At 44.7% G+C, this 26,131-nt stretch overlaps 1 protein-coding gene across 2 annotated transcripts in view; it reads left to right on the top strand.

Annotated features, from left to right (window-relative positions):
* LOC126412554 (synaptic vesicle glycoprotein 2B) overlaps window positions 1-26,131 on the top strand; it is a 556,944-nt gene that overhangs the window by 128,139 nt on the left and 402,674 nt on the right. Inside the window, exon 1 of one of the 2 annotated variants that reach the window (XM_050082205.1) lies at window positions 12,557-12,818. The exons of the other annotated variant lie outside the window; for it this stretch is intronic. The gene's annotated coding sequence lies outside the window, so the exon portion shown is untranslated. Of the gene's footprint in view, window positions 1-12,556; window positions 12,819-26,131 lie in introns of those variants that run through there. 2 annotated transcript variants of the gene reach the window in all.

Raw genomic sequence — 26,131 nt, 5'->3', positions numbered from 1 at the left:
AGTTGAGTAACAAATTATGTTATTCTGTCATCAGGAGCCATCCGTCGACATACCCCCACCTTCTTTGCACCCAGAAGATAACCCACGTTCGAACCCGGCGATGGGCAGTGGAGTCCTTAGTCTGTTTACAGAAGAAAGATATATTCTTGACGGTACAAACAGATCTCTCTCTCTCTCTCTCTCTCTCTCTCTCTCTGCCTCCATCCTCCCCTTCGTAATTTCACGAATTAATTCAGTTATTTGCATGTTTTCTAAGATAATTCCCAAATGGACAATAATTGGCTTAACTCACGAAACTAAGCAGAGCCACCCAAATAAAACAGCACTTTGTATCCCATGTCAGCCAGATATTACTTACATATATCAGCGGTTTAAGGTGCCACGTCTTTAACTGCAAAACTCTAAGTTTAGCATAATTGCTAAGCCGGCCGGTGTGGCCGTGCGGTTAAAGGCGCTTCAGTCTGGAACCGCGTGACCGCTACGGTCGCAGGTTCGAATCCTGCCTCGGGCATGGATGTGTGTGATGTCCTTAGGTTAGTTAGGTTTAATTAGTTCTAAGTTCTAGGCGACTGATGACCTCAGAAGTTAAGTCGCATAGTGCTCGGAGCCATTTGAACCATTTGCCATAGTTGCTAAACAGACCGATAAGGGCTCATCTAGCAGAGCTGACACAGGAACTACGATCGCAGGAACCCAACAGGCCGAGCCCTACACACTCACGTCACGGAAGAGGGGGAGCACAACGAACGTGAGTGACTGGTAGCAGTGCACCTGGGCTGTGGCCGAGCGGCTTTAGGCGCTTCAGTCCGGAACCGCGATGCTGCTACGGTCACAAGTTCGAATCCTGCCTCGGGCATGGATATGTGTGTGATGTCCTTAGGTTAGGTAGGTTTAAGTAGTTCTAAGTCTAGGGAATTGATGACCTCAGATGTTAAGTCCCATAGTGCATAGCGTGTCTCGGAGTGGCAGGAGTTAGGAGTGGTCACTAAGAGCCATCCCAAAATCAGCCTACTTGATCTTAAAGAACCTACGGCGCCGTAACGACATGAAAATTGTACCGAGCGGGTTTACATGTGGACACTGTTGGAACGGAAAACGATGCCCCCTTCTAACAGCCGTGTACCGCAAGTCTCTAGAGGAACGGAAGGTTCCAAATGATTGGAAAAGAGCACAGGTAGTCCCAGTCTTCAAGAAGGGTCGTCGAGCAGATGCGCAAAACTATAGACCTATATCTCTGACGTCGATCTGTTGTAGAATTTTAGAACATGTTTTTTGCTCGAGTATCATGTCGTTTTTGGAAACCCAGAATCTACTATGTAGGAATCAACATGGATTCCGGAAACAGCGATCGTGTGAGACCCAACTCGATTTATTTGTTCATGAGACCCAGAAAATATTAGATACAGGCTCCCAGGTAGATGCTATTTTTCTTGACTTCCGAAAGGCGTTCGATACAGTTCCGCACTGTCGCCTGATAAACAAAGTAAGAGCCTACGGAATATCAGACCAGCTGTGTGGCTGGATTGAAGAGTTTTTAGCAAACAGAACACAGCATGTTGTTATCAATGGAGAGACGTCTACAGACGTTAAAGTAACCTCTGGCGTGCCACAGGGGTGTGTTATGGGACCATTGCTTTTCACAATATATATAAATGACCTTGTAGATAGTGTCGGAAGTTCCATGCGGCTTTTTGCGGATGATGCTGTAGTATACAGAAAAGTTGCAGCATTAGAAAATTGTAGCGAAATGCAGGAAGATCTGCAGCGCATAGGCACTTGGTGCAGGGAGTGGCAACTGACCCTTAACATAGACAAATGTAATGTATTGCGAATACATAGAAAGAAGGATCCTTTATTGTATGATTATATGATAGCGGAACAAACACTGGTAGCAGTTACTTCTGTACAATATCTGGGAGTATGCGTGCGGAACGATTTGAAGTGGAATGATCATATAAAATCAATTGTTGGTAAGGCGGGTACCAGGTTGAGATTAATTGGGAGAGTCCTTAGAAAATGTAGTCCATCAACAAAGGAGGTGGCTTACAAAACACTCGTTCCACCTATACTTGAGTATTGCTCATCAGTGTGGGATCCGTACCAGATCGGGTTGACAGAGGAGATAGAGAACATCCAAAGAAGAGCGGCGCGTTTCGTCACAGGGTTATTTGGTAACCGTGATAGCGTTACGGAGATGTTAAGCAAACTCAAGTGGCAGACTCTGCAAGAGAGGCGCTCTGCATCGCGGTGTATCTTGCTCGCCAGGTTTCGAGAGAGTGCGTTTCTGGATGAGGTATCGAATATATTGCTTCCCCCTACTTATACCTCCCGAGGAGATCACGAATGTAAAATTAGAGAGATTCGAGCGCGCACGGAGGTTTTCAGACAGTCGTTCTTCCCGCGAACCATACGCGAGTGGAACAGGAAAGGGAGGTAATGACAGTGGCACGTAAAGTGCCCTCCGCCACGCACCGTTGGGTGGCTTGCGGAGTATAAATGTAGATGTAGATGTAGATGCAAGTGCGGCTTTGGAGAAGACTGACTACGAGATGAGGACAGAAATAAAATGCCATAAACTTGTTAAGGAAAACTTCATAAAATCAGGGGGCTGTAACATTTACGTACGCCGTTTTATCCAAACGATGTACTGAAGTCTTGGCCCTCCTCGTGCGCTCCTCCCAGGCAGTTTTCCGCCATTAATTCGAAAATGAAGGGGCAATATCTGTCCAGCTGTCCAAGACTTCGGTCCCTCGGTTTGTCTGTACTGCTCCACAGCGATCTTGTCTCCCTTATTTTGCCGCAGACTTTGTCGTTGGTCATTCTCTCTGTCCACTAATCTTTAGAACTCTTCTCGGACGCCATGCCTGGAAACCTGTAGGCTTTTCGTTGAGACTCCCTTTCGTTCCATGCATCGGGGCCATAGAGAGCAACGCTTCAAACTCGTTTACATACTCTATCGTGCTACGGTATTTCAGCATCTTCTTCTTGAAGATTTAGCTTGCGCAGTTCTACATTTAACCTCCTGGTATGATCTACAGTCCTCTGTTATTCTATCACACAAATATTTAGAGCTAGTGACTTGCTTCACGTTCTCTCCAAGCAGACGGAGGTTAACTCATCTTGGAACTTAACATACAAGGACTTCGGCTTCCTTCTTATTTATTCTCATGTTGTATCTTCGTAAAAATATCGTGTTCATTTCTTCTTTGGTCTTGTGAAGACTGTTTTCAGATTCGATTAACAGTGCTACATCATCTGTAAATTTAAGCATTTACATACTTTATCAGTGTACAGTTATTCCTTCAATACATGTATCTTTACATTCGTTTATGGCGCCTTTAACGTACTCGTTGCTGAGTAATGCGCAGAGGCTTCGTTCCTGCTGAACACGTTTATTTGCTCTTGCAAATTGTGCGTCACTTTCTTCATTTTGACTATTGTTCTTTGATTGTTATAAATTTACTGTAATATTTTCCTATTTCAGCGGTCCGACTAAATGCGTGTTAAAATTTTTATCATTTGAGACCCGTCTACGTCGTCGAAGGTCTTTTCTACCTAAATCAATAAAGCTTACAAACAGTGGTTTATTAATTCTGCGGATTTTTTCATATACTATTCTTAAACGAATTGTTGTTTCTCTAGTTTCTTTATCTTCCGTAAATCCAAATTGATCGTAGTGAAATTTCAATTGATTTCAGTATCGTGGAAACCTTGGATAGCAAGGGTAATGCATGAAGTCTTCACACGTGTTCGATGGCGTTTTCTAAGGTATTGGTACAAGGGATGATCTTCGGAAATCTTCAGGGATTTCCCCTTTTTATGCATCTCAGTGATAGGCTAATACAGAAAACTTTTTGCTTTTCCATCTAGTGCTCGGAGCACTTCTCCAGTTATTGCACCACAACCAGGAGCGTTTTAGGCTCTATTTCTTTAACTACCTTATCGAATTCTTCTCTGAGTATTTTTGATCCAAGTTCATCATGCAATATATATGTTGTCCTTTTCATTAACTCATACTTCACCCCAGATGCGTCATACAACTTCTCTATATATTTCTTCCAGTGCTCTGTTCAGTCCTTATTGTTGGTGATATACAAACTTCATCTTTGTTTTTGGTTGCGGCTCCTTGTGCCTTCGCTCTCAGAATTATGGGCTGACTAATTGGTAGGCTTCTCCTACACTGCCGATCTTCAAACTACCCTCAGTTTTAGTACATATATCCTCACTCTAAGCTTCTTTAGCTCTCTTCGATTATCTGTTCACTAAATTTTTGAGTCTGTTATATCACTTGGTTGATCTTGTTCACACCTAGATTTTTTAAAAATTAGTTTGTTTCCTAAATTAGCTAGCAAATAACAAAGTGACAAAATTATTAAGAAATGAAAAGGGCAGCACAGAATAGAGATTTGTTGTAGTGATCTGGCACAGCTTTTAGAAGAAGAACCAAAAAATGATTGTGGTAGGTTTAGGTCGGCAGAATGCGGAAACCGGGGAACCTGTCCACTTCTTCCCGCCCGTCTGTCGCGGGATCTGTGGTTTAGGAGCCGAGGGGCATTAGCTCTAAAATGTGCAGGAACTCCACAGCTCACGTTTCGTGGCGCCGATCATAAGACTCGTCTTCCAGCGCATCAGTTAGGATATTCCCTAGGAACGCGCTACACCTTCCCACTTAGTGAAAAGCGCCACATGTCGGTGAAAATATAAATATTTTGGATTTTCATCATCAGTTACAAATCTGAAGTGTGTTGCTACAGAAAGAAGTCGACGATTAGGTTGGTATCTTACAACTAATGAATAGGGGCGTAATCGATTTTGAGAGAAAAGATATGGTACAACCAGACTAAAGGAAGGGGAGGACACTCCCAGAAACATCAAGGAATTTTCCCTGTTAGTAATGGCGGGAGACGTAGGGGCCGGTTGACAACTGTGCAGGAAGACCATGGAATGACTACAGTAAGTAGGTACAAATCGATGCTGGTTTCAATAGTCATGTAGTTATGGGGAGACTTGCACAGGACAGGTGAGCGTAGACAGCTGAACTGCAAGTGTCTCCTGAATACCAGAACAGCGACAACAGCAACAACACCAACAACGGTTAACACCGAGGTATATTTATGGGTATCTATCGAAAGTGCAGAACGTTCGATGACTGGTGTTTGTTTCGTAATCATTGCTGACATACGTTTTGTGTTACTTTTGGATCGCCGGATAAACGAAAAGGGGTCCATTGAATATTATAAGACTAGAGAGCGAAATCTAGCATTTCTGGCCTCTTAAGGTAGGGATCTATGTAGGCGAAATAAAAATGCGCGAATTCCAAAGTAAAACACATCATCATTACCTCCAACCGGCTTCGGCCTGGAGAAATTGCGCAATGCCTATTCGGAATTTGTCTGTGCTCGTCAGTCCACGTGGCCCCAAAAGTTTTCCATATTACAAAGAGCGGCGTAATAACCACAGAAAAAGTTTAAAAAATGAATTAAAATGCAGTATCTTTCAGGAAATTTCGGCATCGCAGAGGTCGTTCAACCGGACCGAAATGCATGGCAAAGGGTACTTCCTCTGTACGAGTTATTAGAGATCATTCCCATTCCGTTTCCGTGTGCAGCGTGAGAAGAATGGCTGCCGAAATGCCTGGTTGTGAGCCGTAATCAATCCAACTCGCCTTCGCAGTTCATACTAGATCGATACACTTACTCCTGGGTCACTCACTTCACGCTGTTCGTTGAGCCTTTTTAAGTAGATTTCTGTGGGTTAGTTGCCACTTGTCTTCAGGTTTTCAGCATCCCGTCACTCTTACCAAACATGCATACATTCAGTATCGCCTATACTCCTAGCTCTTATGTGTCCACAACCTTGAGCATACCTTACGATGGCACAGACGAGTGTTTTGCAAGCAATCATTTCTGTAGACTGCTTGTAGTTTCCTAGAATACTATCGAAGCAGCCGCCCTACTTTACATATAAGTTGTTATACCTACACTACTGGCAATTAAAATTCCTACACCACGAAGATGACGTGCTGTAGACGCGAAATTTAACCGACAGGAAGAAGATGCTGTGATTTGCAAATGATTAGCTTTTCAGAGCATTCGCACAAGGTTGGCGCCGGTGGCGACACCTACAACGTGCTCACATGAGCAAAGTTTCCAAACGATTCTTCATGCACAAACAGCAGTAGACCGGCGTTGCCTGGTGAAACATTGTTGTGATGCCTCGTGTAAGGAGGAGAAATGCGTACCATCACGTTTCCGATATTGATAAAGGTCGGATTGAAGCCTATCGCGATTGCGGTTTATCGTATCGCGACATTGATACTCGCGTTGGTCGACATCCAATGACTGTTAGCAGAATATGGAATCGGTGGGTTCAGGAGGGTAATAAGGAACGCCGTGCTGGATCCCAACGGCCTCGTATCACTAGCAGTCGAAATGACAGGCATCTTATCCGCATGGCTGTAACGGATCGTGCAGCCACGTCTCGAGCCCTGAGTCAACAGATGGGGACATGTGAAAGACAACAACCATCTGCACTAACAGTTCGACGACGTTTGCAGCAGCATGGACTATCAGCTCGGAGACCATGGCTGCGGTTACACTTGACGCTGCATCAGAGACAGGAGCGCCTGCGATGGTGTACTCAACGACGAACCTGGGTGCACGAATGGCAAAACGTCATTTTTTCGGATGAATCCAGGTTCTGTTTATAGCATCATGATAGTCACATCCGTGTTTGGCGAGAAATATGTCATCAACCTGGGAGCCGGTATCTAGAGCCTGTTGTATATCATGCACAAAGATGGCCAGCTGTGTCTCGCATGACCGCTGTTTCCTAAACCGTGCTGGTTTCTGCAGATGAGCTTTTCAGAGTCTAGAAAGGTCATTATGTCTGAACACAAAATATGTTCCATGCTTCTACAACAAATCTATGTCAGGGAAATTGGCCGGTAATTATGTGCATCCGATTTTCTACCCTTTTGTAGATTGCTATGACCTGGGCCTTCTTCCAGTCCCGTTGAACTTCCCGCTGTTCCAATGATCACTGATAGATGATGGATATGAACGGTGCTATATTTGTAGCATAGTTAACGTAAAATCTTACGGGGATACCGTCTGGGCCAGATGCCTTCCTGGCGTCTAAGGATCTTAACTATTTTACAATCCCAGGTACACTAAACACTATGTCAGCCATCCTTTCGTTTGTTCGATAGTTGGAAGGGGGAATGGTGCTGCAGTCCTCTACCGTAAACGAGTTTTTGAAAGTTAGGTTTAGAATTTCGACCTTCTGTTTATCATCATCAGTTACATTTCCCGTACTGTCAGCAAGAGAAGGTATTGAATTATTTGTAGCGTTCATAGATTTTATGTACGACCAAAATTTTTTGGTTTTTTTTTTTTTTTTTTAGAATCTCCAGATAAAATATTGCTTTCAAATTCGTTAAAAGAATCTCTCATTATCCTTCTGACAGCTGCTTTCATTTCGCATAATTTCTGTTTGCCAGCGAGGCAGTGACTACGTTTAAAACGACTGTGCAAAATTCTCTGCTTTCTCAGCAACTTCCTAATGTGTCTGTTGTACCAAGGTGGATCCTTCCCCTCCCCTATACTTTTGCTAGGCACATACTTCTATAGTACATGGTGGACAATTCTTGCTCGAGCTTTAGAAGGGACGATGTGGTACGTAACCGTCGTCGCAGAATGTGCCACACAGTTTGTTGCTGTTTTCCGAGATTGTGATTCGCGCGGGCCGTTGATCTTTTTGGACTGCTTACCGAACCTTTCCTCAGCCTCTCCACAGTTGCACCTGACGCGTTTGGTCGACGGCGACTTTTCTGTTTACAGAGTCGACCTATGTCGACACCAACGCACAGTACTCATTTTGCATGGCGGTTCTTTTCCATAATTCTTTCCGAATGCACGCCGCACTTTTGTAACATATAAATATTTTGCATATCCCAAAACACAAAACTAATTACTTGCTTTGCCACCCTTTTGTCAAACCCGTAACGCCAGCTGGTGGGCACAATGCAAAGTCGGTCACTTTACGATTCTATTCATGCATCAATCAGCTTTGTACATGTAACACTTCAGAAAATATGGAACTTTGAAAACGAACAACTGATTTGCAGTGTGTCTGTATTTTGAGCCCCTTCTGTACTGGATATTTTCTTTGTTTTGTTCCGTACTACCACCACTTCCAGTAACGAAGATGAAGAAGTGCTCATAGCTGTTGTGATACGCATTTTAGAGGCCAATGTTTACTGGTTTTTCTAGTTTTGTTCCATATCACCCCTCTCAAAATTTTATTTGATAAGATTAACGTTTTTTTCATCAAATGAGTGTGAAATCTTATGGGACTTAACTGGTAAGGTCATCAAAAAAAATGGTTCAAATGGATCTGAGCACTATGGGAGTTAACATCTGAGGTCATCAGTCCCCTAGAACGTAGAACTACTTAAACCTAACTAACCTAAGGACATCACACACATCCATGCCCGAGGCAGGATTCGAACCTGCGACCGTAGCAGTCGCGCGGTTCTAGACTGAGGCGCCTAGAACCGCTCGGCCACACCGGCCGGCTCTAAGGTCATCAGTCCCGAAGCTTACACACTACTTAACCTAAATTATCCTAAGGACAAACACACACACCCATGCCCCAGGGAGGACTCGAACCTCCGCCGGGAGCAGCCGCACAGTCCATGATTGCAGCGCCTTAGATCGCTCGGCTAATCCCGCGCGGCTAGATTAACGTTTTCAGACCTTCTCTTACGCAATGAAGCACTGCTTATGTAGTTTTGGAGAAGACTTGAGGGAAAAATAGCTCACTGACAAAAGGAAATATGGAAACTGAAGGACTGATTTTTAGTGACATCACAGTCAACGCCATCAAAGTCAGAATCAGCAAGAGACCAACAAGGTTCACTTGGCAAAGAAGCTGACGAAACAACTGACCATTTCTTGAACTTTTCGAAAAAGATCGCTGAGACTGATTGTAAGCTGACGTACAATGATCCACTGGAACTCACGTCAAATTTACCATCTGCCGGTGGCAAGGGAGTGGTGTGAGCACAGGCCAGAAAAATTTGTCGAAAACTAAGATGCGAAACTACTATGTTTACAGTAAACATAGCAAGAGAGAGCTCTTTTCTGTGTTTCCCGTTTTGTCACCTTTCGGGCACTTCGCATGCGGCTAAGACTGTGCGATGGATCTACATCTACATCTACATCCATACTCCGCAAGCCACCTGACGGTGTGTGGCGGAGGGTACCTTGAGTACCTCTATCGGTTCTCCCTTCTATTCCAGTCTCGCATTGCTCGTGGAAAGAAGGATTATCGGTATCCTTCTGTGTGGTCTCTAATCTCTCTGATTTTATCCTCATGGTCTCTTCGCGAGATATACGTAGGAGGGAGCAATATACTGCTTGACTCCTCGGTGAAGGTATGTTCTCGAAACTTCAACAAAAGCCCGTACCGAGCTACTGAGCGTCTCTCTGGCAGAGTCCTCCACTGGATTATATCTATCATCGCCGTAACGCTTTCGCGATTACTAAATGATCCTGTAACGAAGCGCGCCGCTCTCCGTTGGATCTTCTCTATCTCTTTTATCAACCCTATCTGGTACGGATCCCACACCGGTGAGCAGTATTCAAGCAGTGGGCGAACAAGTGTACTGTAACCTACTTCCTTTGTTTTCGGACTGCATTTCCTTAGGATTCTTCCAATGAATCTGTCTGGCATCTGCTTTACCGACAATTAATTTAATATGCTTATTCCATTTTAAATCATTCCTAATATCTACTCCCAGATAATTTATGGAATTAACTGCTTCCAGTTGCTGACCTGCTATATTGTAGCTAAATGATAAAGGATCTTTCTATGTATTCGCAGCACTTTACACTTGTCTACATTGAGATTAAATTGCCATTCCCTGCTCGATGCGTCAATTTGTTGCAGATCCTCCTGCATTTCAGTACAATTTTCCATTGTTACAACCTCACAATATACCACAGCATCATCCACAAAAAGCCTCAGTGAACTTCCAATGTCATCCAGAAGGTCATTTATGTATATTGTGAATAGCAACGGTCCTACGACACTCTCCTGCGGCACACCTGAAATCACTCTTACTTCGGAAGACTTCTCTCCATTGAGATTGACATGCTGCGTTCTGTTATCTAGGAACTCTTCACTCCGATCGCACAATTGGCCTGATAGTCCATATGCTCTCACTGTGATCATTAAACGACTGTGGGGAACTGTATCAAACGCCTTGCGGAAGTCAAGAAACACGGCATCTACCTGGGAACCCGTGTCTATGGCCCTCTGAGTCTCGTGGACGAATAGTGCGAGCTGGGTTTCACACGATCGTCTTTTTTGAAACCCATGCTGATTCCTACAGAGTAGATTTCTAGTCTCCAGAAAAGTCGTTATACTAGAACATAATACGTGTTCCAAAATTCTACAACTGATCGATGTTAGAGATATAGGTCTATAGTTCTGCACATCTGTTCGACGCCCCTTCTTGAAAACGGGGATGACCTGAGCCCTTTTCCAATATTTTGGAACGCTACGCTCTTGTAGAGAGCTAGGGTACACCGCTGCAAGAAGGGGGGCAAGTTTCTTCGCGTACTCTGTGTAAAATCGAACTGGTATCCCATCAGGAGCAGCGGCCTTTCCTCTTTTGAGCGATTTTAATTGTTTTTCTATACCTCTGTCATCTATTTCGATATCTACCATTTTGTCATCTGTGCGACAATCTAGAGAAGGAACTACAGTGCAGTCTTCCTCTGTGAAACAGCTTTGGAAAAAGACATTTAGTATTTCGGCCTTTGGTCTGTCATCCTCTGTTTCAGTACCATTTTGGTGACAGAGTGTCTGGACATTTTGTTTTGATCCTCCTACTGCTTTGAATAAGACCAAAATTTCTTAGGATTTTCTGCCAAGTCAGTACATAGAACTTTACTTTGGAATTCATTGAACACCTGTCGCATAGCCCTCCTCACACTACATTTATCTTCGTGTAGTTTCTGTTTGTCTGCAAGGCTTTGGCTAGGTTTATGTTTGTTGTAAAGTTCCCTTTGCTTCCGTAGCAGTTTTCTAACTCGGTTGTTGTGACACGGTGGCTCTTTTCCATCTCTTACGATCTTGCTTGGCAATTACTCGTGTAATGCATATTGTACCGGCGGATGATTCACGCAGATTCTAGTAAAGTGGCCAGTGGCTGTGGCAACGCTCCGATCCCAGTGTGTAGAGAACCTCTGGGACCGCGTCCACTGCTCTAGTGGCTGTTGTTCGATTTTCAACTTCTCGTATCTGACAACCTGTTTCTTGCAGTTTCTGCAGCATGTGGACAGAATTAGCAGCAAGTAGACTCCACGTTGTTGTTGTTGTTGTGGTCTTCAGTCCTGAGACTGGTTTGATGCAGCTCTCCATGCTACTCTATCCTGTGCAAGTTTCTTCATCTCCCAGTACCTACTGCAGCCTACATCCTTCAGAATCTCCTTATTGTATTCATCTCTTGGTCTCCTTCTACGATTTTTACCCTCCACGCTGCCCTCCAATGCTAAATTGGTGATCCCTCGATGCCTCAGAACATGTCCTACCAACCGATCCCTTCTTCTAGTCAAGTTGTGTCACAAATTTGTCCCCAATCCTATTCAATACCTCCTCATTAGTTATGCGATCTACCCATCTAATCTTCAGCATTGTTCTGTAGCACCACATTTCGAAAGCTTCTATTCTCTTCTTGTCCAAACTATTTATCGTCCATGTTTCACTTCCCTACATGGCTACACTGCATACAAATACTTTCTGAAACGACTTCCTGGCACTTAAATCTATACTCGATGTTACAAATTTCTCTTCTTCAAAAACGCCTTCGTTGCCATTGACAGTCTACATTTTATATCCTCTCTACTTCGACCATCATCAGTTATTTTGCTCCCCAAACAGCAAAACCCTTTTACTACTTTAAATGTCTCATTTCCTAATATATCTACCCTTTCGAAGAGATCGGCTTTATTTCCGCAACTGCTGAGATTTTATTTCACTTAAAAGATTTTATGGTTTTCAAGCTTTTATGTGGCACTTTCTCACAGTGCGTGCATCCAGTGAATCAAGCATACTCTTGTTTAGAGATTCGCAGGTGATCCAGATCTTTTTAAGTAGCCTAAATGCAGTGTAATGTGCGAAATTATAGGAAGGGATTCTATATTGCTTGGCTTCGAGTAAATGACAATAATTTTTATCGTGTAGTGAACGGCTGGAACGCCTAAAGAGGAACGACAATATAACTGATAGATCCAGTCGTGAGGGGAGAGGGGGGGAGGGGGGGGGTAGGGCAGGCGCCACCTGTTGAGTGTGGTATACATCGCCCCCCACCCCCCTAACCTCACCCACCGTAGCCCACTCCAGCAGACGACGACCGACAGCCGTGCAGCCCCTTTCGCCCCTCCGCGAGCAGCTAGTGCAGTAAAGTGCAGCGCAGCGCAGTGTTTGCAGAGTGGAGTGGGTCCCGTATATAAGCGGCGGTGGGGAGCGGGCCGGCCGCGGTTGCTCCGAGCGCAGCGCCACAGCGGCGACGCGGCGACACTCAGTACTCAGTAGCGGGCCCGACAGCGCGCCGAACACACGCGACTCCACTCGACGCAGCGCGCAGCCAATCACCTGACGAGACCGGCCGACGCTCCGTCCGCCACCGCCACCGCCCCCGCGCGCACAGACGCCACCGCCCGACGCAACGCCGGCGGCGCACACACGAGCATCCGACAGACGCCCTAGCGGGACGACGCCAGATCCCGACGACCACAGTCACCTCTGTAAGTCCCGCGACAAAAGTACTTAGCCTAACGCCGTGCCGGCTAAGCGTCTTAACATCAGGGTGGATTCGAGATCGCGATGTTCTCCTTCTGCTTCGACTAGTACCTTCCCGATCAACACCTTTCTTTTTTCAATTGTTGTTGTTTCGATGGTTATAGACTTATTTGTAGGGTACTTCGAGGTCTGGGCTAGGTTGACAGGTCATATTGGTGCGTCAGTGAAACACAAAGTGTTTGTACTACGCATATAAATGCGAAAAAAACCTACAAGCTCCAGAACATTAGGTAGCTGATAAAAACGTTGTATAGACGAAGATAAATGTGTAAAAAGGCAACTGGAGATCGATGAAAGCGCGAAACGCGACTTGACAAAAATAAAATCCCGGTTGCTGTAATTTTTCCAAGGAATTTAATTCACTGACACGAGGCTCAACCACAGTTAACACGAATGAAGTAACGAATAGCCATAGTTTCGTTGTGTGATGACCAAACCGTCGAAAGTGTCCTGATAATCTATTATTTTTAATATATAAGTCGCGTAATCCGTAGTTATATTTACTTCTTCGATATAAACTCCAATTTTACCACTGCGGAATGGTGCTTTGTAGTTGCTGATATGTGTCATGTCGTTAACAGGAAGAATATCCCCCCCCCCCCACCAGGAGCCCCCACCCCCATATTCGTTCGGGGATATCGACACTTTTATAATGAAAATATACATCATTGTGTGACGGCGTAGTTGCCATACCAATTAGCAGTGTCACTGGTCAAAGCTGACGGGCTGTATCGTATTCTTGAGTACGATCCCATCTTGCCAGTTTCTCTCTTCACACGGATACGACATACGAGTTTTTCCTCGCCGTGGTTGGAAGCTCTATTTCCGACAGTCTAGCCGGTTAGCTATTCCATTTTCCGGGCACAGTACCTTTGCATGAAGTGCCTCCGCGGTGGCGCACGAGCCGAAGGTCTCCGCTTCGAACCTTGAAGAAAAAGTCACATAGAAAAAGTCTAGTAGAAAAAACCACATAGAAAAAAAATCTTGTAGAAAAAGTCATTACCAACGTTATACGGTATCCGAGGAGAGGAAAATTTGAAGCGTACAGGCTGTGCGCAGTTGAACTGGGTTCGTTTTCAAATTGGTGTATGGCGTCCAGTGTGTAGTGAGCGTGTAAGGCACTGTTACGGTATCCTCCTCGTGGGAAGCGGACGTTAGGTTCGGCCAGTATTTCGCTGTTTTCTGCCCACCGGCGGGCAGCGGGCTTAATCTTTCCCCTTGCCATTGGCGTCCGCGTGTGTTACCAGATAGCCATCGTTCGCTGAGACGAATCACGTTTCTCTCCTCCTCTTACGCTCGCCGAAGCTGAGGGGGGGAGGGGGGGGGGGAGAGAGAATGATTGTTCTATGTAACATCTAATTTCTCTTATTTTGTCCCCGATTGAAGCTTTGCAGTGACTGAGACACCGGACTCGCATACTGGGAACCGCGGTTCGTGTTCCGCCACCCTGATTTAGCTTTTCGTCGGTTTCCAAAAATCGATATATGTGAAGTCGGGGATCGATTTTTTTTTTTTCAAAAAGTCTCGGCTGATTTCTTCTCCCTTTGTTCTTCATACAAGTTTCTGCCTTGCGCCTAGTGACATCGCCTTTGACGCACGTTAGGCTATAAATTCAATTTTTCCTTTTAATTTTACAGCCTCGGTCATTACCTGACACGAATAATATAGAAAGTAATATGTTTACAGACTGAGTTCGGATTTTGGATTTCAGAATTTTAAGACTAAGGCTCTGCCCTATGCGCAACTATTTACCATGCATCACACTGGACACTGTTTTTCTGCGACTCTCTCTCGAGACGACAAAATTGTCCTCTGCCGAATCCTATAGATCTTCTTTTAATCTTCTGTCCCTAACATCGATACAAGATCTCAGACAGACGAGCTATACTCGCGACTCGGTCTCACGAGGGTCCTCTACGTGGAGGTATAACAATTCTCAAGATGCCCCCGACAAATCGCACTCTCGCATTTGCCTGTTTCTAGACTGGTTTAGAAACTTGGGGATTCAGATTTTGATCCGTCTGCGGCTAGATTTATGTGGACGTTCCAACTCCAGACAAATAGTCCTCGCTACTTGGCAACCGTGACTGAGTACAGATGCTGGACGCGTTACCAAACTATACTGACTCTTATTGTCTCTTTATACAGACATTGTTATTTATATCCAGTGACATCGGCCAAGTTTTAGATAAGACTCACATCATCTCTACTCTTCCTCCAATGCGTAACCACTCTCTAGAGACATAATCATATTCAAGCGTTCACAACAATAGGACCACACTACTAAGCATCAAAGCTATTCGCCACAGCCGCACTACAAAGGTAAACGCTCTAAACTTCTTAACTGGTCGGAAGAACGTAACAGAAATCTACCCCCGCCAGACTCTGGGATTGCACAGAATCTCTGACCTAGCTTCCTGATTAGTGGCTGAAGTGCAGGAAGCGAGCCCTTCTACGATCATAGCTAGTAGCACCTGACGAGAACGAGTACAGTAGTCACCAGAATACTGTGCGCAGAAAAGTTGAACAGTTAACGCCACTACAAAATCAGGAATATACGAGTATCTACTACATGTGTCGCAAACTAGTTCCACTCCCGAACGTCAACAAGCAAAGAACCATTTTAAAATTTCTTCCTTCAATGATAAAGGAACACAGGGCATATTGATGTTCAAGGTAAACCCGTACTTGCATATCTGCGACAGTGACAGCACATCGTTTTTAGTAAACGAAAAAAAAAGATTTCGTTATATCACCTCCATTTTGTGGAACGTACATGGTCAGCATTAACCTGCACTGCGTATAGCGTCATGGCGTCTTCTGTGCCTTAAGGATGCAATTTCTGTTGACACATCTTCATCTTTATCGAAGGAAGGAGTAATCATACTGCTAATCGTGTGAATTTCGCAGTTTTTGTTTTAGTGTTTTAACTGTTTATGTGTTTTCTTTCTGTGGTAAGACTCAGTCTGGAATTTAGACGAGTGTGAAAACCGCCTAAAATCCACAGGCTGCCCAGGGTACGAGAGCATGTTTCTTCTGCTAGCACGTTTATCTTTCCCTTACATCGCCTTACATTGCGGTCCGATTCCCAGAGAACAGATGCCAACAGTTATTTAAACACCATAACTGACAAGCCTGCAACGTATAAACAGAACGAAAATTCATTGACAGTATGAAAGAGAAATTAACAGACTCCACGCATTGTCCACAGGTTGAAACTCCCTTTCCGGATGGTCAGATAGAGTGATGGTCGTAGATTCACCGGTTTCCGTAACATGGAGTCGTTGTGTGGCTGTGGCTAATATCTGTACGCCGTCGTAATTTACAGCATGACCGGCATATCTAAAGTGATCAGCCACTGCTTACTCGTTCGGCTGAAGTACCTGTGTTACTGCTGTTTGACACATTGCTCCTGATACTGCGTGTGGTTTGTCCTCTACAGCATTTACCATACTGACACGGAGTTTTATAAATACTCGCTTTTCCTAAGGTAGGTCGTTCTTATCGCTTTATAACCTGAGCCTGTGGGAGGGAAATCACTTCCACTACAATACGCGCACTGTAACTTGGCACTTCGCGCAGGGTACGCTGGGCGCGGAGGATAGGCAGAATGCATTACACACGTTCCCAGCAGCAATTGCGCGAGGTTACAGTGCGCCAACAGTACGACTTTTTTCTTTCTTTTCATCTTCAAGATGCCTTAAAGCTGTTATCATAGACCCGCCGAAGAAGCTTCAAGAATACTTTTGGTTACTTTTATTTTTACCATATGGATAACTGTCAACTTCGGCTCCATAGGAGCAATAAGTTACCGTGTCTCGCTTATTTTAATTCGTAGATATTCCACTGGCTAATCCTTGAAAAGGATCATATTTACGTAAAGTATTAATACACATAAAATTGCAGAGATTAGTTTGAGAAACTGGGAATGCTAACAACACCCTCATTGTACGTTTAATTATTGTAGTTGACAAAATTAGTAGTCGGTCTTCCATTCTAATATGAGGCTAGTTGATATTCACACGTGCACCACCGCGGATTTACTGTTATTTACATCACACTGCAATGAATCAAATGTTTGTCACAGAAAGTGGCGAACCACAGAGAGTTAAAAATCTTTACTAATCCGGGAGCAGAAATCAAATGATCGATAGACACCAGACATGTGTTTATATATATATATATATATATATATATATATATATATATATATATATATAAAAGAAAGCTATGTCCGCATATCCTCTATGAAACACGTCGAAACAGGCGTGACAAACAAATTACTCCACCAATGGACTGATTTGTATGTCGCATGTCTTGCGACGTTTGCATGGTTGTCATCTGAATGTTGCTCGTTAATGACAAAGAGATCGCAGCTGACCAACAGCAAATTAACTAAAAATTACGAACAATCTTTTCACTTGAAAAATATGTCAAGGCTGTGGAGCCAAGTGCAAGCAAAATTACCTCTCTAAAACTCCTTAGATATAATGCATGAATTTTCAAACATTTGAATCATCAGTATAGAGTCATATTTTAGTAAATATGTCTTACACGTTGCAGAAGAAAGAACTAAGGACTCGAGCGTCCTTGTTGATGTCCTCTACACTGTACACTAGTGTGGCTGCGCGGTAACAAAGTCAGGGTTGCGAGTACACACTGTCAGAAGACGAAGAAGGAAACTAGGTTGACGAGGTTACTTGTATACGGCTGTCCCGTGGTTAAGGAGCTTTCAACACGCTGAACTTAAAGCGAGGACTATGTAAGGCACGGAAAGGACAGTGAGAAGAAGCAAGGGCGGCGCAAAGGCCGCCAATCCTGTGATGTGCAGACAGGCGGGAGGCGGTGCCTCACGTCCGTCGTGAGGATGGGCTTCCGTCGTCGAAACTTCCTCAGTCGCTTCCCCAACTTAGGCGTCATAGACCTCCCCGCTGGGTCTTGCGACTCGACAACAGGTGAGATTTAGAGCACGTCTTCTTTTCGAGAAGCACTATAGAACTTAACATCTGAGGTCATCAGTCCCCTAGAACTTAGAACTACTTAAACCTAACAAACCTAAGGACGTCACAAACATCCATGCCAGAGGCAGGATTCGAACATGCGGCCGTAGCGGTCACGCGGTTCCAGACTGTAGCGCCTAGAACCGCTCGGCCACACCGGCCGGCCGTGTAAAACCAGTTTCCCTCTAACATCACCGCAGATTTGTGACAGAAAATGGAATAACTTACATCGTCATTACTTTTTAAAATATTGTAATCTGTATATATACCTGAGTGTACTCTTGTATTCCCGTGGAAAGCTTGAGTACCACGGCCACTGGCAAGTAGCTCAGAATCTGGTCGCAAAAATTTTTGATCGTTTGCCCAATAACATAAACTGTTTGAGAGGTGGCAACAAAAATTTTACATGACCCCTATTATCATTTCTTCTGGATAACGACTTATTTTCCGCAGGAGAATTTTCATTTGAAAACTGGTAGCACATGCAGCTAAAAAACCTAACTTCAAGTGTATCATTCGTTTACATGTGTAACGCCAAAAACTAAATTCATTAAATTTCAACCCGTATACTATTTAGTAAATAGAATGCAACCATACTCACAATCGAATAATTTATATATAGGCTGTAAACGGATTCGTTTCACACCATTCTAATATAAATCGTACAAATTATCTACGGAAACTGTAACGATTAACTGGGGCCGGCCGGGGTGGCCGAGCGGTTCTAGGCGCTACAGTCTGGAACCGCGCTACCGCTACGGTCGCAGGTTCGAATCCTGCCTCGGGCATGGATGTGTGTGATGTCCTTAGTTAGGTTTCAGTAGTTCTAAGTTCTAGGGGACTGATGAGCTTAGAAGTTAAGTCCCATAGTGCTCAGAGCCATTTGAACCATTTTTGACCAACTGGAAACTGGCTATCAGCCGATCGAGCTAAGCCTAGGTATTGCGTTAGCTTTGCCTACATCTACGTAGATACTCCGCAAGCCACCTTACGGCGCATGCCGGTGGGTGATTTCCTTTCCTGTTCCACTCGCAAATAGAGCGAGGGAAAACGACTGTCTGTATGCCTCCGTATGAACCCTATTTTCTCGTATCGTATCTTCGTCGTCCTTACGCGTGATGTATGTTGGCTGGAGCAGAATGGTTTGGCAGTCACCGTCAAATGCAGATTCTCTAAATTTTCTCAATAGTCTTTCTCGAAAAGAACGTCGCCTTCCCTCGAAAGATTTCCATTTTAGTTCCTGAAGCATCTCAAATTGTTCAAATGGCTCTGAGCACTATGGGACTTAACATCTGAGGTCATCAGTCCCCTAGAACTTAGAAGTCCTTAAACCTAACTAACCTAAGGACATCACACACATCCATGCCCGAGGAAGGATTCGAACCTGAAGCATCTCCGTAACACTTGCGTGAAGTAACAAATCTAACAGCCTGCCTCTGAATTGCTTCAGTGTCTTACTTCAATCCGAACTTGTACGGATCCCAAACACTCGAGTAGTACTCAAGAATAGGTCGCACCAGCATCCTATATATTGTCTCCTTTATAGGTGAACCACTCTTTTTTTAAAATTCTTCTAACAAACCGAAGTCGACCAATGACCTTCCCTACCACAGTTCGCACATGCTCCTTCCATCTCATATCGCTTTGCAACGTTATGCCCAGACATTTAAACGACTTAACTTTATGAAGAAGGATTCTAGTAATACCGTACCCGAACATTAGAGGTTTCATCTTCCCGCACATCAGCATTAACTTACATTTTTACACAGTTAGGGCTAGCTTCCATTCACCACACCAACTGGAAATTTTGTCTAAGTCGTCTTGTATCTTCCTACAGTCACTCCACTTCGACACCTTACCGTACCCACGGCATCATCAGCAAACAACGCTGTCCACCAAATCATTTATGTATATAGAGAACAACAACGGTCCTATCACAGTTCCCTGGGGCATTCCTGACGATACTGTTGTCTCTGATGAACAGTCGCCGTCGAGAACAACGTGCTGCGTTCTATTATTTAAGAAGTCTTCGAGCCACTCACGTATCTGTGGACGTATTCCATGTGCTTGTACCTTTGTTAACAGCCCGCAATGGTCACCGTGCCAAATGCTTTCCGGAAATATGGAAATATGGAACCTGCCTGTTGCCCTTCATCCATAGTTCGCAGTGCATCATGTGAGAAAAGGGCAAGCTGAGTTTCGGAAGAGCGATGCTTTCTAAAACCATTCTGATTGATGGAAATAATCTTCTCACTCTCAAGAAAATTTATTATACTCGTACTGAGAATATGTATAAGGATTCTACAGCAAACAGAAGTTAGGGATATTGGCCTGTAATTTTGCGGGTCCGTGCTTTTGCCCTTCTTATACACAGTTGTCACTTGCGCCTTTTTCCAGTTGCTTGTGACTTTGTGCTGGGCGACACATTCACGATAAATGCAAGCTAGGTAAGGGGCCAGTGCCGTAGCATACTTTTTGTAAAATAGAACTGGGATTCCATCCGGACCTTGTCATTTATTTACTTTCAAATCTTTTAGTTGTTTCTCTACGCCATACGGGAGTCTGTCCGATGGTCAAATGACGGTATGGTTGTACGATTCTCCTGTGTGAACGATTCCTTGTACTGAAATTTGAAACTTCGGCTTTCGTTTTGCTTTTGCGACACCAGGCTGATCAACGAAGGACTGATTGGAAGCGTTAGACCCGCTTAGCGGTTTTACATAAGACCAGAATATCCTCAGGTTCTCTGCCAAATCTTTTGGTAAAGTGTGAGGGTGGTGGTAGTTGTATGCTTCGCGCATAGATCTTTTCACAGACGCCCGAATACCTATTAACCTTCGCTTGTGGTCATTTGTGCGTCCCATTTTGAACCGAGAGTGCGACAGCCCCTCCTTCGTCAGCATCCTTCGAATTTCATTATTAAACCATGATGGGTCTTTTCCAGTCTTTACTCACTTACTAGGCACATAACTCTCCAGACCACGATTTACAATCTGCTTCCACTTTGCCCTTTACATCCATCTTAGTGGAACTAAATGATGCTAATAACTGCTTATCTGCTCTACCTAGCAGAAACACCTAGTCTTCTTGACCGATTTATTAACTTTGGTAATCATAGTTGCTATAATGACACCGTGATCGCTAATCCCCGTTTCTGCACTGATTCTGTCGATAAGATCCGACCTATTTGTAGCTACAAAGTTTAAGATGTTTCCATTGCGTGTGGGCTGCCAAGCTAGCCGTTCAAAACAGTTCTCAGAAAACGTGTTCGGAAGCATTTCGCATGACTGTGTGTATCCCCCGCAATGAATCCATAGACATCCCAGTCTATAGCCGGCAGGTTAAATTCGCCTCCAACTAATAGTCTGGGTATTTACACGCTACTAACAGTAGACTTTCTTTGAATGACTCTGGAACTGTCACAGTGCAGTCGGGTGGCCGGTAAAAACTGCCAACAATTACCTTGGTTTCACCTACACCTGTTATACGCGACCAGACGACTTCACTGTCACACTCAACTTCGACCTCAGTAGAAGCAATGAAAATTCTCTCCCCCCCCCCCCCCCCCCCACCCCCCCTGCGGTCTGTAACCTGTACTTCCGAAATACGTTCCACGACTTCCTAAGTATCTTCGAGCTTTTCACTTAAGGTTTCAGCCAGCGCTCGATCCCAACAATAATCTGAGCGCTAGAACTTTCCTGGGCGGCAGTAAATTCGGGAACTTTATCACGAATGCTTCGACAATTTACCGATAAAACTGTGACAGTCAAAGTGTCTTTACTCTGAACGCCGTCTGACTCCAATTGCTGCCTTGTGGAAGTTATCTCACGACCAGGAAATAACGTCGCAGAATAACTTCTTACCCATATTTTTTTATGATCTCTTTTCACCTACTACTTGCTCTGTAGGTACAAACAAAATCTTTTTCAATCATCAGGTTTATCACGTATGTAATCCGGAGGTTACTTGTTATAAGTCCATCAACCGCTAATTAAAAAAGTAAACATAAAACCAGCACGCACCCACGACCTGTCGGGACGACAGAACTTCTGTTTCTTTTGCAGAGAATACATATAGAGGGAAGTCGAACTAAAACGTGGAAGAATGTTTCTTAAAAACTATTGCTATGCGGTCTACGCATAATGGTGTAATGAATATCAGAAGCTGTACATCGTTTACGCTTGAAATGGCTACAAATTTACGGCTTACGCAGTAATGCCGGTAGTTCGGGAAAGAAAGTTGCGGCCTAGCCGGTTATACCGCTGCGCAGCTATGCTGTTGCCAGCGACAAACGATGATCCTGGGAGTGCTCAACGAAGCGATACAACTTCCCAGAAGTCAGTCAGTCGGCTTCGGTGCGCGCCGGTGACTCACCCACTGCCGGCAATCTGTTGGTCGCCTCTTGACTACGGGACATCAGCTGTGACGCAAACGTTCTCGCTAGCTAGCCCTGAAATTCTGCCGGGCGCATGAGAATGTCAAACACAGACGCGGGACTCCGTAACAACGTTATCTGGCGCGCATCTCACACGTCTTTTAGGTGCTAACATACACTACTGTCCATTAAAATTGCTACACCACGAAGATGACGTGCTACAGACGCGAAACTTAACCGACAGGAAGATGATGCTGTGATATGCAAATGATTAGCTTTTCAGAACATTCACACAAGGATGGCGCCGGTGGCGACACCTACAACGTGTTGACATCAGGAAAGTTTCTAACCGATTTCTCATACACAAACAGAAGTTGACCGGCGTTGCCTGGTGAAACGTTGTTGTGACGCCTCGTGTAAGAAGGAGAAATGCGTACCATCACGTTTCCGACTTTGATACAGGTCGGGTTGTAGGCTATCGTGACACTGCTGCTCGCGCTGGTCGAGATCCAACGGCTGTTAGCAGAATATGGAATCGGTGGGTTCAGGAGGGTAATACGGAACACCGTGCTGGATCCCAACGGCCTCGTATCACTAGCAGTCGAGATGATGGGCATCTTATCCGCATGGCTGTAACGGATCGTGCAGCCACGTCTTGATCACTGAGTCAACAGATGGGGACGTTTGCAAGACAACAACAATCTGCACGAACAGTTCGACGACGTGGCTGCGGTTACCCTCGACGCTGCATCACAGACAGGAGCGCCTGCGACGGTGTACTCAACGGTGAACCTGGGTGCACGAATGGCGAAACGACATTTTTTCGGATAAATCCAGGTTCTGTTTACAGCATCATGATGGTCGCATCCGTGTTTGGCGACATCGCGGTGAACGCACATTGGAAGCGTGTATTCGTCATCGCCATACTGGCGTATAACCCGGCGTGATGGTATGGGGTGTCATTGGTTACACCTATCGGTCACCTCTTGTTTGCGTTGACGGGCCTCTTTGGATACCGAAAATGTTCGACTGCTGCCCTGGCCAGCACATTCTCCAGATCGCTCACCAATTGAAAACGTCTGGTCAATGGTGGCCGAGCAACTGGCTCGTAACAATACGCCAGTCACTACTCTCGATGAACTGTGGTATCGTGTTGAAGCTGCATGGGCAGCTGTACCTGTACACGCCATCAAAGCTCTGTTTGACTCAATGCCCAGGCGTATCAAGGCCGTTATTACGGCCAGAAGTGGTTGTTCTGGGTACTGATTTCTCAGGATCTATGCACCCAAATTGCGTGAAAATGTAATCACATGTCAGTTCTAGTATAATATATTTGTCCAATGAATACCCGTTTATCATCTGCATTTTTTCTTGGTGTAGCAATTTTAATGGGCAGTAGCGTATTTAATACCATACGCTGATAATTGTTCATTTATGTCGTTGCTTTACCATTTCGTGAGGATAGATACAAGGTAAAGGCAAATTTGAAAGTCACGGAACTCGAAACCGCGACCTTCAGTTCATGCAGTGGCTGAGATATCCCTGTGCAAGTATGTGATAGTCTCTTACGAGTATGAGTGATGGAATATTTCCAAACTGTGCGGCACCTCAAGCACAAGAACATGAAACTCGAGAGTAACCGGTTGAGGGTAAATCTAATGGAGGAGTAGTGGCAACTGGATATTTGTGGCAAACGGAGACCCAATCGGTGTTATCTGCTTTTCGTGAGCAGCCGTCTTAGACAGTAGGTTACCTAAAACGAATGCTGGTCTCACTCTCACTGTTAGTTTTGTGTCCACCTGTGCTTACCGAGCACCACTGCCACGGGTTCTGCCATGTGGTGTGTGGGAATAGCGCCTCTAGTAGAACAATGAAAGTCAGGAAAAATAGTTCAAATGGCTCTGAGCACTATGGGACTTAACTTCTGGGGTCATCAGTCCCCTAGAATGTATAACTACTTAAACCTAACTAACCTAAGGACATCACACACATCCATGCCCGAGGCAGGATTCGATAGAACAAGAGTTATCTTATTTGTCAGCAGCGAGCGGCGCAGACAGCAGTCATCGCAGCTTACGGTATTGTGTGCTACAGCTCTTGCAAGCCCCATATTTCATCCACAACAGTACACTTCACTGCATTTCACACGTGACAGCCTCGACCGTACCTAGCAACATTCTAAAGGATAATTATTCAAGTTGAGAAGGCGCGCCTCTCAGCCATTCTGCCAAGTCAATAACAGTCTTAAACTTTGTATAGAAATTTCATTAGCGAATCCTATCCTTGAGAGGTAACTTCACATTCCGAAAAAAAACAGGATATAACTTGTTCAATTCATAACTAAAAGTGCCATTGTGATTTCTCAGAATTTTTGCAAAATAAATAATAACTTTTGTTAGTTTAATGTTTTTCTTACACTAACTAGCACTACTCCAGTACCCAAGTATCCCACTACTTATGTAAGAAATTTTGTGAATTTTTGTGTCATTTCGTTACAGCGGACGACTCCAGAAGATATTTATTGCTGAAAGTTTTTCAGGCATTTCTCTTTAGAACGTTAGGAGCGTCTGTCTGACTTCGGTAGTAGTGTGGGGGTGGAAATTGCATCTTGCAGGAGCCACAGCGTAAAGGGTACATCTCAGATTAATCTGTTGCGCAGAATGACAGATCAACCCCACACCTCAGATCGATAATAGCGAAACGCGATTTTCGAAAACTGTCAATGCGCAAAGCAAACTAATATTTTTCTGTACTGTCTAAGTGAAAAAAAAACTTTCTCCATATCACTGTTATTTTCTACGCGATCACAATTACAAGTGATTACCGAACACACGATGTTACAGAATCACTTGTCAATGGAAATTAAATAATAGTCAAGTGACGAAAGTATTATGATCTAGACACATCCACCTATCTATCGCTTGCGCCTTGTCCCGCGGTTACGCAGGGTCGGCCATGGTTAATCGGATTTGGCACGTTAAGTGTAAGGGGTGGCTGGATGCCCTTCCTGCTGCCACCCCGTACCCCCCCCCCCCCAGGATGGAATTAGTTCAAATGGTTCAAATGGCTCTAAGCACTATCGGACTTAACTTCTGAGGTCATCAGTCCCCTAGAACTTAGAACTACTTAAATCTATCTAACCTAAGGACATCACACACATCCATGCCTGAGGCAGGATTCGAACCTGCGATCGTAGCGGTCGCGCGGTTCCAGAGTGAAGCCCCTAGAACCGCTCGGCTACTGTGGCCGGCAAAGTCAGGAAAAAACACAGGACCTGCTGAACGGAATGAATAACGACATGAAAAAAAAAAATTTCAGGGAAAATGGCGACGCTATACGTAGCCTTCGAAATGGCATCTGTAACGGAGCTGGGTTCCAAGCAGACAGCTTAGTTTCTTATGGCGGAAAACCAGAGCATTGTAAGTATTCATAGGTGCTTGGAGAATGTCTGCAGAGACCTGGCAGTGAACAAAAGCACAGAGAGTCTTTGGGCGAGGCGTCTGTAATCATCGCAACGAGGCCGCGCAAACCTGTCAGACATCCCGCATGCTGGCCGGCCGCACACTGCTCTCTCTCCTGCAATGTTCGAACGTGGGGACACTCCCACTCGAGGTGATCGACGGATCGCAATCAGAATCCTCGCTGCACGTCTGGACGTCTGTGTTGGAAGTGCTGACCAGTAGAGTAGTAGCACGCGTGCATACAGGCTCTCGCGCTACGGTGGCTTAACGCCGTCGCATTCAGCGGAGAGTCTGGTGAAAAATAGGGTTTGTGCCAAAAGAGTGGGGAATAACACGACGTATTAGAATCGTGAACAAAACCAACCTGTTTTCAGAAGAAAATGTGTGTCATCACTTGTTGAACGGCCCTCGTACTAGGAAGG

This window comes from Schistocerca serialis, chromosome 7, assembly GCF_023864345.2.
Source record: "Schistocerca serialis cubense isolate TAMUIC-IGC-003099 chromosome 7, iqSchSeri2.2, whole genome shotgun sequence".
NCBI lineage: Eukaryota > Metazoa > Arthropoda > Insecta > Orthoptera > Acrididae > Schistocerca > Schistocerca serialis.
This window is presented reverse-complemented; position numbering and strand designations above follow the sequence as displayed.